Raw genomic sequence first — 14,072 nt, 5'->3', positions numbered from 1 at the left:
TCCTGACTATGGCCTGGAACGTCCTCCCTCTTCATATCCGACAGACACCCTTCTCCTGTTCAAAGCCTTACTGAAGCCACATCTCCTCCAAACTGCCTTCCCTGACTAAGCCCTCCTTTCGTCTTCTCCCACTCCCTTCTGCGTCGCCTTGATTTGCTGCCTTTTACTCATTCCCCCTCCCAACCCCAAAGCACTTATGTTCATATCTGTAATTTATTTATATTTATGTCTGTGTCCCACTCTAGACCCTAAGCTCATTGTGAGCACTTAGTATAGTACTTGGGACTGCTTAAGTACAGAGAGAAAGTGCTCAATAAATATGATTGGCTGACTGACTGGCTCTGGGCAAGGATGTTTTTTGATGTTGTTTTAGAAGAAAATTCAGATTTTGCTCAAATCTGCCAAATACCACTTCGCATTCATTCATTCATTCAATTGTATTTATTGAGCACTTACTATGTGCAGAGCACTGCGGCAAACGGAGAACTGTGTGGGGCTGAGAAGGTGACCGGATTGAGGGCCAGAACTCACCAGTTCCTCCTCTGAGCCCAGCTTCCAAATCCTACTATCATCATGTCTGGTCTTCCAGTCCTCCTCTCCCAACCCTTCCTGCATTTGCTCTGGGCAGCCTCGGGTTGGCAAGCTGGCAGGCTGGGAGAGTGCGGGGCTGCCAACCATCCCGCAGACTGGCTGCCAATCAGTTTCTGGGCCAGTTAGGATTCATGCACAAGCATAACTTAGCTTTTTAGGCCTCTTGCACAAAAATATCAAATCCTCTCTGGTGTAAGCTGTCAAAGAAGCAGATTTTGCAAGGACCACTGTCACCAGCAGAAGCCATTAACATTTTACTTGCTGTTAGGTATGTCTTGCGTAGACATGGTCCATGTGACCTTTAGCTTTCCCAAGTTTTGTAAGGGCTCGAGGGAAGGGGGAGGTGCTCTTTCTTGATCAGAACACTTCCCGTCAAACGCATCTTCAAAGTTACTGGTAGAAGCCGGTTTATCCGTCAGTTTAATAACTGAAAAATTTGAACCCTTTGGCTAGCCCCTTCCAAGGGCAATCTTGGGTGGATTTGCTTTGAAGGAGGGGTTTTTCATGCTAGAGTTTTCCTAGGTGGGTAGGCAGATATATTCTGGGTTACTTATCTAAACTTTGCTAATTTGATTGGCAAACAGCTTCAGCGCCACTCCACTCACTCTCCCCATTCATCTGTGACATTTCAGGCTGTATATTCTCCTTTAACCATCAGAAGTGCTCCTTGTGTCCTAAAAGGGCTGCTCAGAATAGTCCAAGCTTTTTTCCGCTGCTAATGACATTGGCCAACAATTCTCTTCTTTTAAAAATAGCTTCAGCCAGAGACTGTGGTTCATAGCTAGCTTCTTCTTGAGTCTGTCTGCCACAAGCTTCAGCCAGAGACTGTGGTTCATAGCTAGCTTCTTCTTGAGTCTGTCTGCCACAAGCCCTTTGGGTGATTATGCAAAATCCTCTTGGGCAGCCTTGACTTTGAGGGAACTGGTATTTATCAATCAAACATATTTATTGAACGCTTACTGTGTGCAGAGCAATGTGCTAAGAGCTTAGGAGAGTACAGTACAACAGAGTTGGTAGACACATTAGAGAAGCAGCGTGGCTTAGTGGAAAGAGCAGAGGCTTGGGAGTCAGAGGTCATGGGTTCTAATCCCCGCTCTGCCACTAATCAGCTGTTTGACTTTGGGCAAGTCACTTCACTTCTCTGTGTCTCAGTTCCCTCATCTGGAAAATGGGGATTAAGACTGTGAGCCCCACGTGGGACAACCTGATTACCTTGTATCTACCCCAGTGCCTAGAACAGTGCTTGGCACATAGTAAGCGCTTAACAAATACCATCATTATTATTACCTGCCCATAAACTCAAAGTCTAGAGGGGTCACTTCCTCCCCACCTCCCTTCTATTCCTGAATGGCCCAGAGAACACAGATTCTACTTGCCTTGGCTTCAGAGAGTTAACTACATCCAAGCTGCCACTTCTGGACGCTGAGTTGATCTTAGGAGTTTCTTGTGGAAACATTCCAAACCAGGTGGCGGGATTATGCTAGTGTTACAAGTCGAAGAAACCTGGATGCCCCAAATCAATCAGTCAGTCAGTCAGTTGTATTTATTGAGCATTTATTGGGTGCAGGGCACTGTACTGAATGCTTGGGAGAGTAATAAGAATAATGATGGTATTTGTTAAGCGCTTACTGTGTGCCAGGCACTGTTCTAAGCACAGGGGTAGATACAAGGTTATCAGGTTGTCCCACGTGGGGCTCACAGTCCTAATCCCCATTTTACAGATGAGATAACTGAGGCACAGAGAAGTTGTGACTTATCTAAAGTCACATAGCTGACTAGTAGTGGAGCCCAAATTCAAACCCACGAATTCTGACTCCCAAGCCCATGCTCTTTCTAATTAGTCACGATGGAAGGACAACAATGTAACAGACACATTCCCTGCCCGCAACTAGTGTACAGTGTAGAGATACAGTGAGAAGGTTGGCATTAGAGAAGCAAAGTGTGTAGGTTAGGTTGTAGTAAGAGAGTAGAGAGATGAGGTAGGAGGGGACAAGTTAATTGATGCTTTCAAGCCGATGGTAAGGATTTTCTGTTTGATATGGAAGTGGATGGGCAACCACTGGAGGTTCTTGAGGAGTCAGGAAACGTGGCCTGAATGTCTTTATGTAGAAAAATGACCAGGGCAGTAGAGTGAAGTATGGACTGGAATGGAGAGAGACAGGAGGCAGGGAGGTCAGTAAGAAGACTGATTCAGTAATCAAGGTGGGTGAGAATAAATGCTTGGATTAATGTGATAGTTGGATGGAGAGGAAAGGTCGGATTTTAGTGATGTTGTGAAGGTGGAGCCGTCAGGATTTAGTGATGGATTGAATATGTGGGTTCAGTGAGAGAGAGGAGTCAAAGATAATGCCAAATGAATGAATGAGCATGTTTGAAAGCAGGGGGAAGAAACCATTGGAAAGTGAACAGTTGAAGATGGCAGTCAAGGAGGGAAGAAGGGAAGAGGCAAGTGTTTTAAGGTGCAAAGGGATGGAGGATGGATTTGATGCACAGGTGGAGCGGGTGGGTTTTGAGAGAAGGCAGGAGATCTTTTTCTTGAGATACTGCAAGGAAGGATGGGAGAGCTGAAGAAGGGGCAGGAGAAGGCAGGGATTGGAGAGGGGCAGGGGAGATTTTAAGGAGATCACACCTGATAATTTCAATTTTCTCAGTAAAAAAGGAAAAGTTGTATTGTACTCTCCCAGATGCTTAGTACAGTGCTTTGCACACCGTAAGCTCTCAATAAAGATGATTGAATGAATGAAAATTGGTGGCCAGGTCATTGGGGCAAGGGCTGGGGAAGGTGGGGGCTCAGGGAGTTTGAGGAGGAAGTTAAATTTCTGGAACACCTGGTAAGGGTGATGGGTGTGCATATCAATAAGGATGGAGAAATACTTTTGCTGGGCAGAGAGGAGGGCTTAGTTGAAGCATGCAATGATGTACTAGAGGTGAACGAGGATGGCCTGATATCTAGGTTTCCACCAGCAGTGTTGTACAGTCGTCCCTTGGCACGTACAGATTTTTTCGTGTGCAAGGCTCCTTCTAATAACAATAATAATTGTGGTTTTTAAACACTTATTCTGTGCCAAGCACTGTTCTAAGCACTGGGGTAGATACATAAAAAGCAGTTTGGACACAGTCCCTGACCCACAATGGGGCCAGTGGGTTAGCTGTCACTGAGCTCAGGTGATATTTACAGTTTCACCTTATGCATGGGATTTTTCTTAAGTAAATCCTTTGCGAATCCAGAGGAGCTCTAGTAACTCTTTCCGGAAACTGGGCTGACTTTCCCATCCAACTTTGCCAGTCCTGAATCAGCATTCTTTTTTTTTTTTTTTAAATGGTATTTAAATGCTTACCACGTGCCAGGGACTGTTCTAAGTGCTGGAGTAGATACACAATAACCAGGTTGGACAGAGCCCCTGTCCCACATGGAGCTCACATTCTTTTGTTTCATTTACCTGCTTTCATGAGTTACTGTACACCGAACAATGCTTATGATGGCATCAGTTTATCCTTATCAGGGAATTGAGTTTGTTTTCTTTCAATCCAGTGGTATTTATTGAGCGCCTGCTATGTGCAAAACACTGCACTAAATGCTTAGGAAAATCCAATACAGTGGAGTTAGTGGACACATTCTCTGTCCACAAGGAGCTTCTCTTCGTGGGACCTGTGTGAAAATCTAATCTTAATGATGAAAGATCATTAGTCATTAGCACTTTTATCTATGCATTTCATAAATGACTTTTGTGGACAAATATGCTGAACCAGGCTGTACATGTAAAGTGCTAGATTTTCTTGGAGGGTCAGAAGAGGAGATGGGAGAAGATGAGGAAGTGCAGGATAATTGATGTCCCGGCATGTGCAGTGCGTTAGGATGTGGTGTAGAGGGTTTCCAGGCATGTCATTTGAAAAGATGACTTGATAGAATTGGGGAGTTTAGCAAATTTTTTTTTAAATGGTATTTGTTAAGTACTTACTATATGTCAGGCTTTGTACTAAGTGCTGGTGTAGACACAAGGTTGGAAACAGTCCATTTCTTAATCACCATTTTGCATATGAGGAAACTGAGGCACAGAGAAGTTAAGTGACTAGCCACACAGCAAACAAGTGGCAGAGCCGGCATTAGAACCCAAGTCCTCTGACTCCCAAGCCCGTGCTCTTTCCACTAGGCCATGCTGCTTCCGAATGTCCTAAATCTGTGATTATTCTGGGTGGAGAGGGAATTCAGGAGTCTCTCTTGGGAGAGAAAGATGCAAAATTATAATGGAAAAGGAGGTGCCCTGGGAAGAAGGGTACAGTGCCTGGCACATAGTAAGTGCTTAACAAATACCATTGAAAAAAGGAAGTGTCTTTGGCTTTTCTTCCTAGACTTAAGCCAACTGAACTGCTCCTCTCTCATATTCCCCTGAAACAGCAGCTTTCCCATACTTTCCTTCATTATTATTATTATTATTATTATTATTATTATTATTGTATTTGTTAAGTGTTTACTATGTGCCAGGCACTGTACTATGCACTGGGGTGGATACAAGCAAATTGGGTTGGACACAGTCCCTGTCCTACATGGGGCTCACAGTCTCAATCCTCATTTTACAGATGAGGTAACTGAGGCACAGAGAAATGAAGTGACTTGCCCAAGGTCACACAACAGACAAGTGGCGGAGCTGGGATTAGTACCCATGACCTTCTGACTCCCGTCCGTGCTCTATCCACTAGGCCATGCTGCTTCTCTAGTTTATAAGCTCCTTGTAGGCAGGAATTGTTTATGCTTACTCTTTTGTATTATACTCTCCTGAGCGCTTAGTACAGTGTTCTGAAGCAGGGAGCGCTCAGTAAATACTATTGACTGATAGATACTTTTACTGTTTATCTGACTGAGTGTTGGAAGAGTGCGTAGGGCCATCCTGGCTAACATGGCAGTGTAGCAGACAAAGCCCTTTCTCCTGTTGCTTGCTTCTCAGGGATTTTTTTTTTTTATGGTATATGTTAAGTGCTTACTGTGTGTCAGGCACTGTACTAAGCTCTGGGGTAGACACAGTCCGTGACCCACATGAGTCTCACCATCTTAATCCCCATTTTACAGATGAGGTGGCTGAGGCACAGAGACGTGAAGTGACTTACCCAAAATTGCACAGCAGATAAGTGCTGCTGACTCTTGGCCCATGGTCTAACCACTAGGCCTCCCTGTTTCTAGGGATTCTGCACTACATTCTGCTTCTCTGTGCCTCATGGCTCTGGGTCTCCATTGCTTGCCGTACAGAATGACCTGATCCTCCGGTAGAGACCTAATTGGGACCTACTACAGACCCAGTGGCCCCTCTTACCTGGCTTTGCCCAGCTTGAGCACCCGACTTGGCAATAATATAATATGATATGATATAATATGTAATGTAAAATATTTCTAAAGCCTCTAATAATCTCGTTCCTTGTTAAAGTCATAGTAATAATGTTATTTATTAACTGCCTAGCCTTTGGGTGATTACAAAAGTCTGAGTCCCACAGTGGACTTACCATCTAAGTAGGGATAAATGGACACCTCGATCAATAGCAAGTTTTTAGTACAGTGCTTTGCACACAGTAAACACTCAATAAATGATTGAATGGATGAATGAATAACAGTGAAATACAAAGCAGCTGTGTCAAACAAATCAGCTGACTTTAGGGCTAACTAGTTTCCAAGGATAAGTAGTACAGTATTTAAGCTTGCTTCGTTCTTGTTTTTCTAACTTTTATTAATGTTGAGGGATACTGGACTGATAGACTTTGAATTGGTGTAACTAGAGGAGCTAGAGACTGCAGGGATGAAGAGTAGGTGTAAAAAAACCCCCAAACTCCAATCTTCTAGATGGGTGGAATATTGATGTCTGCAAGTGGGTGGAATACTGAACTGTGTGTGTTTAAAACTGAAGATTTTGGGCCCACTTTTACAGAAACTACTGTCTGAAGGAAAAGAGCCCGATCATGACACGTCCCGAGTTTGAAAACATGAAGACTAATACACATTATGGGTAAGTTAACTTCCTTTGATTTCTGAAAATGAAGATTGTTCCATTGAATCATAAAAAATGCAAAAAGCTTTAAGATTCAGAAATGCATTTTCGCCGAATTAGTGTTTCAGTGGTTTAAGAAATTCAAAGATAAATTGAGAATCAGCATCCCAAGTTATGTTGCTTAGGTTGGGTGGGGTTTATAAACTAATCCAATCAAAATTTTCTGATCATTTTAGAATCCACAGAAGACCTGTGCTCCATTTTGCTTTGGGTAGCTATTTTAACATCGCATTCCAACCAGTGCTCCTGGTATACTGACTCGGGCTCTTATTCTATTTCCAAAAGTTGCAAGTCCTTAATATCCCTCTCTTTCATCTTGTAGAAGGTTAGGTGTAACATATATTCAGCAAGCATGGGCTCTAGGGAAGGGAATATGTGGTCAAAATAGCAGATCCTGCAGTGGTTTCAAAGACCTGAAATGTTTAGTCCGTCCAAAAGGGCATATTAGTTGCTGCAGCGCTTAAGTGTTTGAAGTTGTGAACCCTTTCTGAATACAGAACCTCTGTTTCAATAGCAGCTTGTAAATGGGGAAGCCAGAGAGGTTTTCAGGCCGTTTTCCGTACCCAGATGATGATATCATTACTCTGCTGCTAATCTCTGACCACTGAATCCTTTTCATCACAGTGAATGCAAGCAGAACCACTGCCTTCTTTTGCCTTGATTGGGTCTCTCCTGACTCTTTTTGAAGTCCAGACTTACACAATTGAATCAGTGTGCATTTTTGATACAGTGTTTTGAGGTATTTTTCTTCTCTAAATTCATGTACTCCTTTGGGTAACATAATATTCTCTACTATTTCCATAGTGCTCCAATTGTAAGCTGTGTGCAGATAAGGAAGTAAATTTAGCCTGTGAATTGCTGTCAGGACTGTAATCAGACTAAGTACAATTTGTAAAATCAGGCCTATTTAAATGTGCTAAATTGAGCATTCTATTCTTCCCACATCCTAAGCAAGCACCCACTCTCTCCTTTATTACTTCTGTCCTCAACCCTGTTAGGAAAACCTTTCCTGTTTTAGAGAGACTGATTTTGTATGTGTATGGTTCACCTTAATTTTCACAAATGACACCACAGTTGGTGAGACCCTACCCATGTGTGCAAATGTGGCTGAAGAGACTGATGCATGACTGACACTAGGAGTTAGGTTCTAATCCCGGCTCTGCCAGTTGCCTGGTGTGTGACCTTGGACAAGTCACTTAACTTCTCCGTGCTTCAGTTTACTCACCTGTAAACTGGGAATTCAATGCGTCTTCTCCCTCCTACCAAGTCTGTGAGCCCCATGAGGGAGAGAGACTGTGTCTGACCTGATTAACTGGTGTCTATCTCAGCACTCAGAGCAGTACTTTACACATAGTAAGTGCTTAACAAATACCATAATAATAATAAGGTAATGTGCATGATAAGTGAGTTCCTTACTGCTCTTATGCATTTGTCCTGCATGAGGCCTGACTACTCTTTTTTTTTTTTTGTTTCCCCCCCACCTACCTCCGGTATCCAAGTATTCACAGGGCCTATACTTCTCTCTTCTCTCTAGTCTGTTAGCTGGACATGGAACTTATCTACTAACTCTGTTATATTGTACCCTCCAAAGCACTTAGTTCGGTGCTCTGCACACAGTAAGTGCTCAATATTACTGTAATATTAGTAATAGTAATCAATATTACTGTGCACAGTAAGTGCACAGTTGATTGAGCTCCTTGTGGTATGGGATTGTGTTTCCTTATGCTGGTGTACATTTTCAGGTGCTTAGTACAGTGCTCTGCACACAGTGGGCTCTCGACAGATACCACGGATTAATTGATCTTCCTGCTACTGACTGCCAGGCCAATTTGTCTGTATCAGTGTTTTCCCAGTTATTCACTGCTATCTTGCATTGAAACTGTGCTTCATTCAAGTATTTAGGAAGCAAATTCTGCCCATACAGCAGTTGTTTGGGTGTCCCGTTAGTCCTCCCGTTAGTCTCCTTCATGGGCTCCTCCTCCCCCTCCCATCCCCTTACTGTAGGGGTTCCTCAAGGATCAGTTCTTGCTCCCCTTCTCCATCTATACTCACTCCCTTGGTGAACCCATTCGCTCCCACGACTTCAATTACCATCTCTACGCTGATGACACCCAAATCTACATCTCCACCCCTGTTCTCTCTCCCTCCCTCCAGACTCGTATCTCCTCCTGCCTTCAGAACATCTCCATCTGGATGTCTGCCCGCCATCTAAAACTCAACATGTCCAAGTCTGAGCTCCTTATCTTCCCTCCCAAACCCTGCCCTCTCACTGACTTTCCCGTCACTGTGGACTACCATCCTTCCCGTCTCACAAACCCACAACCTTGGTGTCATCCTTGACTCTGCCGTCTTTCACCCCACACATTCAATCTGTCACCAAAACCTGCAGGTCTCACCTCCACAGCATTGCCAAGATCCACCCTTTCCTCTCCATCCAAATCGCTACCTTGCTGGTTCAATTTCTCATCCTATCCCGACTGGATTACTGCATCAGCCTCCTCTCTGATCTTCCATCATCCTGTCTCTCCCCACTTCAGTCTATACTTCACTCTGCTGCCCAGATTATCTTTGTACAGAAACACTGTGGGCATGTCACTCCCATCCTCAAAAATATCCAGTGGTTGCCTATCAACCTTCGAATCGAGCAAAAACTCCTCACTCTCGGCTTCAAGACTCTCCATCACCTAATCCCCTCCTACCTCACCTCCCTTCTCTCCTACAGCCCAGCCCTCACACTCCACTCCTCTGCCGCTAACCTCCTCACTGGGCCTCGTTCTCGCCTGTCCCGCTGTCGACCCCTGACCCACGCCCTACCTCTGGCCTGGAATGCCCTCCCTCCACACATCCGCCAAACTAGCTCTCTTCCTCCCTTCAAAGCCCTACTGAGAGCTCACCTCCTCCAGGAGGCCTTCCCAAACTGAGCCCCCCCCCTTTTTCCTCTTCTCCTGCCCTACTCCCTTCCCCTTCTCCACAGCACTTGTATATAGTTGTACATATTTATTACTCTATTTTATTTGTACATAGTTATTACTCCATTTTATTAATGCTACGTCTATAGCTATAATTCTACTTATTCTGATGGTATTGACGCCTGTCTACTTATATTGTTTTGTTGTCTGTCTCCCCCTTCTAGACTGTGAGCCTGTTGTTGGGTAGGGACCATCTCTATATGTTGCCGACTTGTACTTCCCAAGCACAGTGCTCTGCACACAGTAAGTGCTCAATAAATAAGATTAAATGAATGAATGAATCCATTCCCCTCACATATCCCAACTAGTGAAGCTATGTTGCTGCAAGCATTACTTCTCTTCTGTTGAGTCGACTGCATTCCAGGGCCTCATTGTTGTTAGTTTTGAGCTGTCATTTAATACTGAGTATGGTTCAGAGGTGATGCTGGGGAAATGGCTCAAGTATCATTTAATCTGTCAATCAGTGGTCATTATCTAGGACTTATTGGGTACAGAGCACTGTACCAAGTGCTTGGGGACATGCAACAAGATTGGAAGACACTATCCCTGCTCACAGGGAGCTTACAATCTACTGTGGTGAAAGAGATGTTAAAACAGATTCCAGTTAGGGGAAATAGGAGAGTATAAGGATAAGTACTGTGAGGCCAGGGTGAGTATCAAAGTGCTTAAGGAGTACACAACCAAGTGTATAGTCAACACAGAGGGCAGAGGGGAAATTAAAGGCTAAGTCGGGGAAGGCCAGATTGGGAAACTGGATAAGTCTTCCTGACAAGGTCCCGGATTCTCAGCCACATAGGAGGTTGGACACCACCACAGCTTTTCTGCCACTCCCAAATTTAGCACCAGGTATGATATGCAGACATCACTGCAGACGTATTAAAGAGGGCAGCTTGAGCCAAAGACTCTCTCGCCCAACTCCTTGTGAGCTTGATAGGTTGCAGCCAAGAGGCTTCAACCCCAAATATTTCAGACTGTGTTATTAGACCCATGCTGGAATACAACCATTCATTCATTCATTCAGTCGTATTTATTGAGTGCTTACTGTGTGCAGGGCACTGTACTAAGTGCTTGGGAAGTACAAGTTGGCAACATATAGAGACGGTCCCTACCCAACAACGGGCTCACAGTCTAGAAGAACCAGCATAGGCACAACTAGCCTTCCCCAACTGGAATCTTCCTGGATGAAAAGGAGGATACTCTGAAGGTTTCACTTTTGCTCTCAGGTCAAGAAATTGGTCTGGCTAGTGTTCTCCAATAGTGTTTATTCCATCTGGTGTTTTGAAAGTTTGATCTCTCAGAGGCCCAGGAGTTTTCACTGATTGCTGCTCATTTAATACCCAGTCGGTCCAGCAACTCGCTGAACAAAAGCAAATTGCTTCAGCTTCCAAGACAATAGATTGGCCTCTCTCAGAGGCCTACCCCAGCACTTAGAACAGCGTCTGACTGGTCTAACCCTGGCTCTGCTACTCATCTGCTTTGTGACCTTGGGCAAGTCACTTAACTTCTTTGTGCTTCAGTTACCTCATTTGTAAAATGGGGATTTAAACTGAGAGCACTATGTAGGACATGGACTGCCCCCAACCTGATTAATTTGTATGCACCCCAGCACTTAGTTCAGTAATTGGCACGTGGTAAGCGCTTAACAAATACTATTAAAAAAAAGGCATGGCCTTGTGGATAGAGCTTGGGCCTGGGATTCAGAAGGACCTGGGTTCTAATATCGGCTCTTCCACTTGTCGTCTATGTGACCTTAAGCAAGTCACTTAACTTCTCTGTGCCTCAGTTTCCTCATCTATAAAATGATGGTTAATACTGTGAGCCCCATCTGGGGCATGGACAGTGTCCAACCCAATTAGCTTGTATCTATTCCGGTGCTTACTAGAGTGCCTGGCACAGAGTAAGCACTTAACAAATGCCATTTTTAAAGAACAAAAAATGAAAAAAAAAAAAACCCTTTCTTCTGCCCTGTCCTTGGTATAGAGTTTGACAGAGTGTGGCAACAGCAGGGTATTATTCTGCCAATAGCTCTGATGGCTTTTGAAATTCTGGTTTCTATTTTTCCAGCTCTCTGTGCATTTTTGGCTAGCATACTGATGGGCAAGTTTGGTTGTAGTATTAGTCCTGTGTTGCCTATGAAAATTTTTGGTTGGCACAGGAGTCCCTGGGTTTAAAATGGTACAGAACTTTGGCTTTCTTTTGTTGAATTTTCAATCCATAATGTTGTGCAGTATCTGTAAAGTGATTCATAATCATCTGCACATCATCTTGTGTATATGCTTCCAGAGCAAAGTTGGCTGCACATATCAACTCCTAAATGACTGTTTCCAAAACTTTTGATGATGCTCAGAGCATACTGAGCTGAAAGGTTTTCCTGGTGGATCAGGAGTTTTCAGGTCCTCCACGGAGGATTTTGAAGGCTTGTGGCATAACTTCGTTATGTTGAGGAAAAGCTCAGGCAGTCCCCTGATAATTAGGTTCACCCTTTGCTTGTAGAATCCTACAGGAATGCCATCAGATCTGGGTGCTTTACCATTTTTCATGGCTTTGACTGAGGAAAAATTTTCCTTTAAAGTCAGAGCTAAAGCTAAATGCCATTAAGTTTGTTTGGACTGGTTGTCGATGCTAGATGGTGGAAGGCATGTTCAGGAATTCATTATCATGTTCTTGCCCTCTGGGCAAGATCCCCTCTTTGTCTGTGATGAGAGTGATTCCATCTGAACTCTTCAGCAAGGTGTATGGGGCCATAAAGACCCATTTAAGTCTCACTGCCTCAGGGAGCTTACTGAGAGGCAGAGTAAAATCATCATTTTTCCAGAGTTCCGTGGTTATTGGTACTCGGGGGAATTCCCGAGCTCTGAGTGCTCCAGGTGTTTAGGGAATTGCCCTCTTCAATTAGCATTTTCTTGCATATCTTCAATTTGGCATTGACATTTGTTTCCTTTCTTTGCTTTTGGCTGTTCTTCGGTGGTTACTAGGCAACTGGAGCAGCATAAGTGGGATATTAGCTACAGCTTCATCTGCCAATGCATCTTCTTTCCACTCTGTGGTTTTATTTAGTTGGTGTAGAACTGGGTCCTATTCTCCTGAACCATTAGTTTAGAATCTCTCTCCACTAATGAGCTCGCCTGATGGATAGCTGGAATGCGGCTCCCCAGAGTTGCTCTGTGACATTTGGTTGGGATATGTCTATTTTGATTTCATTGTTATCTCTCCACTCTCCAGGCAAGCTCTTTCCCTTCCATCATTCAAATAACTTTTGAAATGCTAACTCCTTCATAAATTCCCTGTCCCAATCCTCTGTCAGAAGGCCTTCTCCCTGTTCCCACTCCTAACCCCATGCTTGGCCGTAATGGAAGCTGGACCTGAACAGGTCCTGCACAATTAATGGGGTACGGTTTAGTATGTGGGGACACCTTCTTCTTCTGGGGACTCTCCCATCCTTCCCAGTAGTTTCTCTAGAGGAGATCTCCTGCCTCCTCTCAAAAGCCACTCCCTCCTCGTGTGCATCAGTATGTTTGTACATATTTATTGCTCTATTTACTTGTACATATTTATTCTATTTTATTTTGTTAATATGTTTTGTTTTGTTGTCTGTCTCCCCCTTCTAGACTGTGAGCCCGCTGTTGGGTAGGGACTATCTCTATACGTTGCCAACTTGGACTTCCCAAGTGCTTAGTACAGTTCTCTACACACAGTAAGTGCTCAATAAATATGATTGAATGAATGAATGAATCAGACCCCATTCCTTCGCACTTCATCAAAACTCTTTCTCCCTCTTCTTCCCTCCCTAACAGCCATCTTCAACCATTAGCCCTCCAATGGCCTCTTCCCCACTGCTTTCAAACATGCCCATATCTCCCCTATATTAAAAAAGCCCTCCCGTGACCTCATGGCTCCCTCCAGTTATCGCCTCATCTCCCTCCTACCATTGCTCTTGAACGAGTTGTCTACATCTGCTGTCTCAAATTCCTCTCCTCTAATTCTCTCTTTGACCCCCTCCAGTCTGGCTTCCATCCCTTTCACTCCACAGAAACTGCCCTGTCAAAGGTCACCAATGATCTCCTTGCCAAATGCAACAGCCTATATTCCATCCTAATCCTCTTCAACCTCTCAGCTGCCTCTGACACTGTGGACCACCCCCTTCTCCTGGAAACCTTCTCCAACCTTGGCTTCACTTGGCTTCTGTCCTCTCTCAGTTCGCCTCTTATCTCTCCGGCCATTCATTCCCCATGTCCTTTGTGGGCTCCTCCTCTGCCTCCCACCCACTAACTGAAGGGGTCCCTCAAGGTTCAGTTGGATCCTGTTCTATTCTCCATCTACACCCACTCCCTTGGAGAGCTCATTTGCTCCCATGGCTTCAACTACCATTTCTGTGCAGATGACACCCATATCTACATCTCCAGCCCTGATCTCTCTCCCTCTCTTAAGTCTCGCATCTACTTCTGCATTCAAGACATCTCTATTTAGATGTTCTTTCATT

General features: G+C 44.3%; 1 protein-coding gene across 4 annotated transcripts in view; it reads left to right on the top strand.

Annotated features, from left to right (window-relative positions):
• The window catches only part of RALGPS1 (Ral GEF with PH domain and SH3 binding motif 1), a 479,351-nt gene that overhangs the window by 54,291 nt on the left and 410,988 nt on the right, over window positions 1-14,072 (top strand). For all 4 annotated transcript variants that reach the window (XM_038744645.1, XM_038744644.1, XM_038744643.1 and 1 more), the window contains exon 2: window positions 6,504-6,581. The gene's annotated coding sequence lies outside the window, so the exon portion shown is untranslated. The remainder of the gene's footprint in view (window positions 1-6,503; window positions 6,582-14,072) is intronic.

The sequence above is a fragment of the Tachyglossus aculeatus genome, chromosome 4 (genome assembly GCF_015852505.1).
Source record: "Tachyglossus aculeatus isolate mTacAcu1 chromosome 4, mTacAcu1.pri, whole genome shotgun sequence".
Taxonomy (NCBI): domain Eukaryota; kingdom Metazoa; phylum Chordata; class Mammalia; order Monotremata; family Tachyglossidae; genus Tachyglossus; species Tachyglossus aculeatus.
The sequence above is the reverse complement of the archived record's forward strand: the minus strand, read 5'-3'. Positions and strand labels throughout refer to the sequence as shown.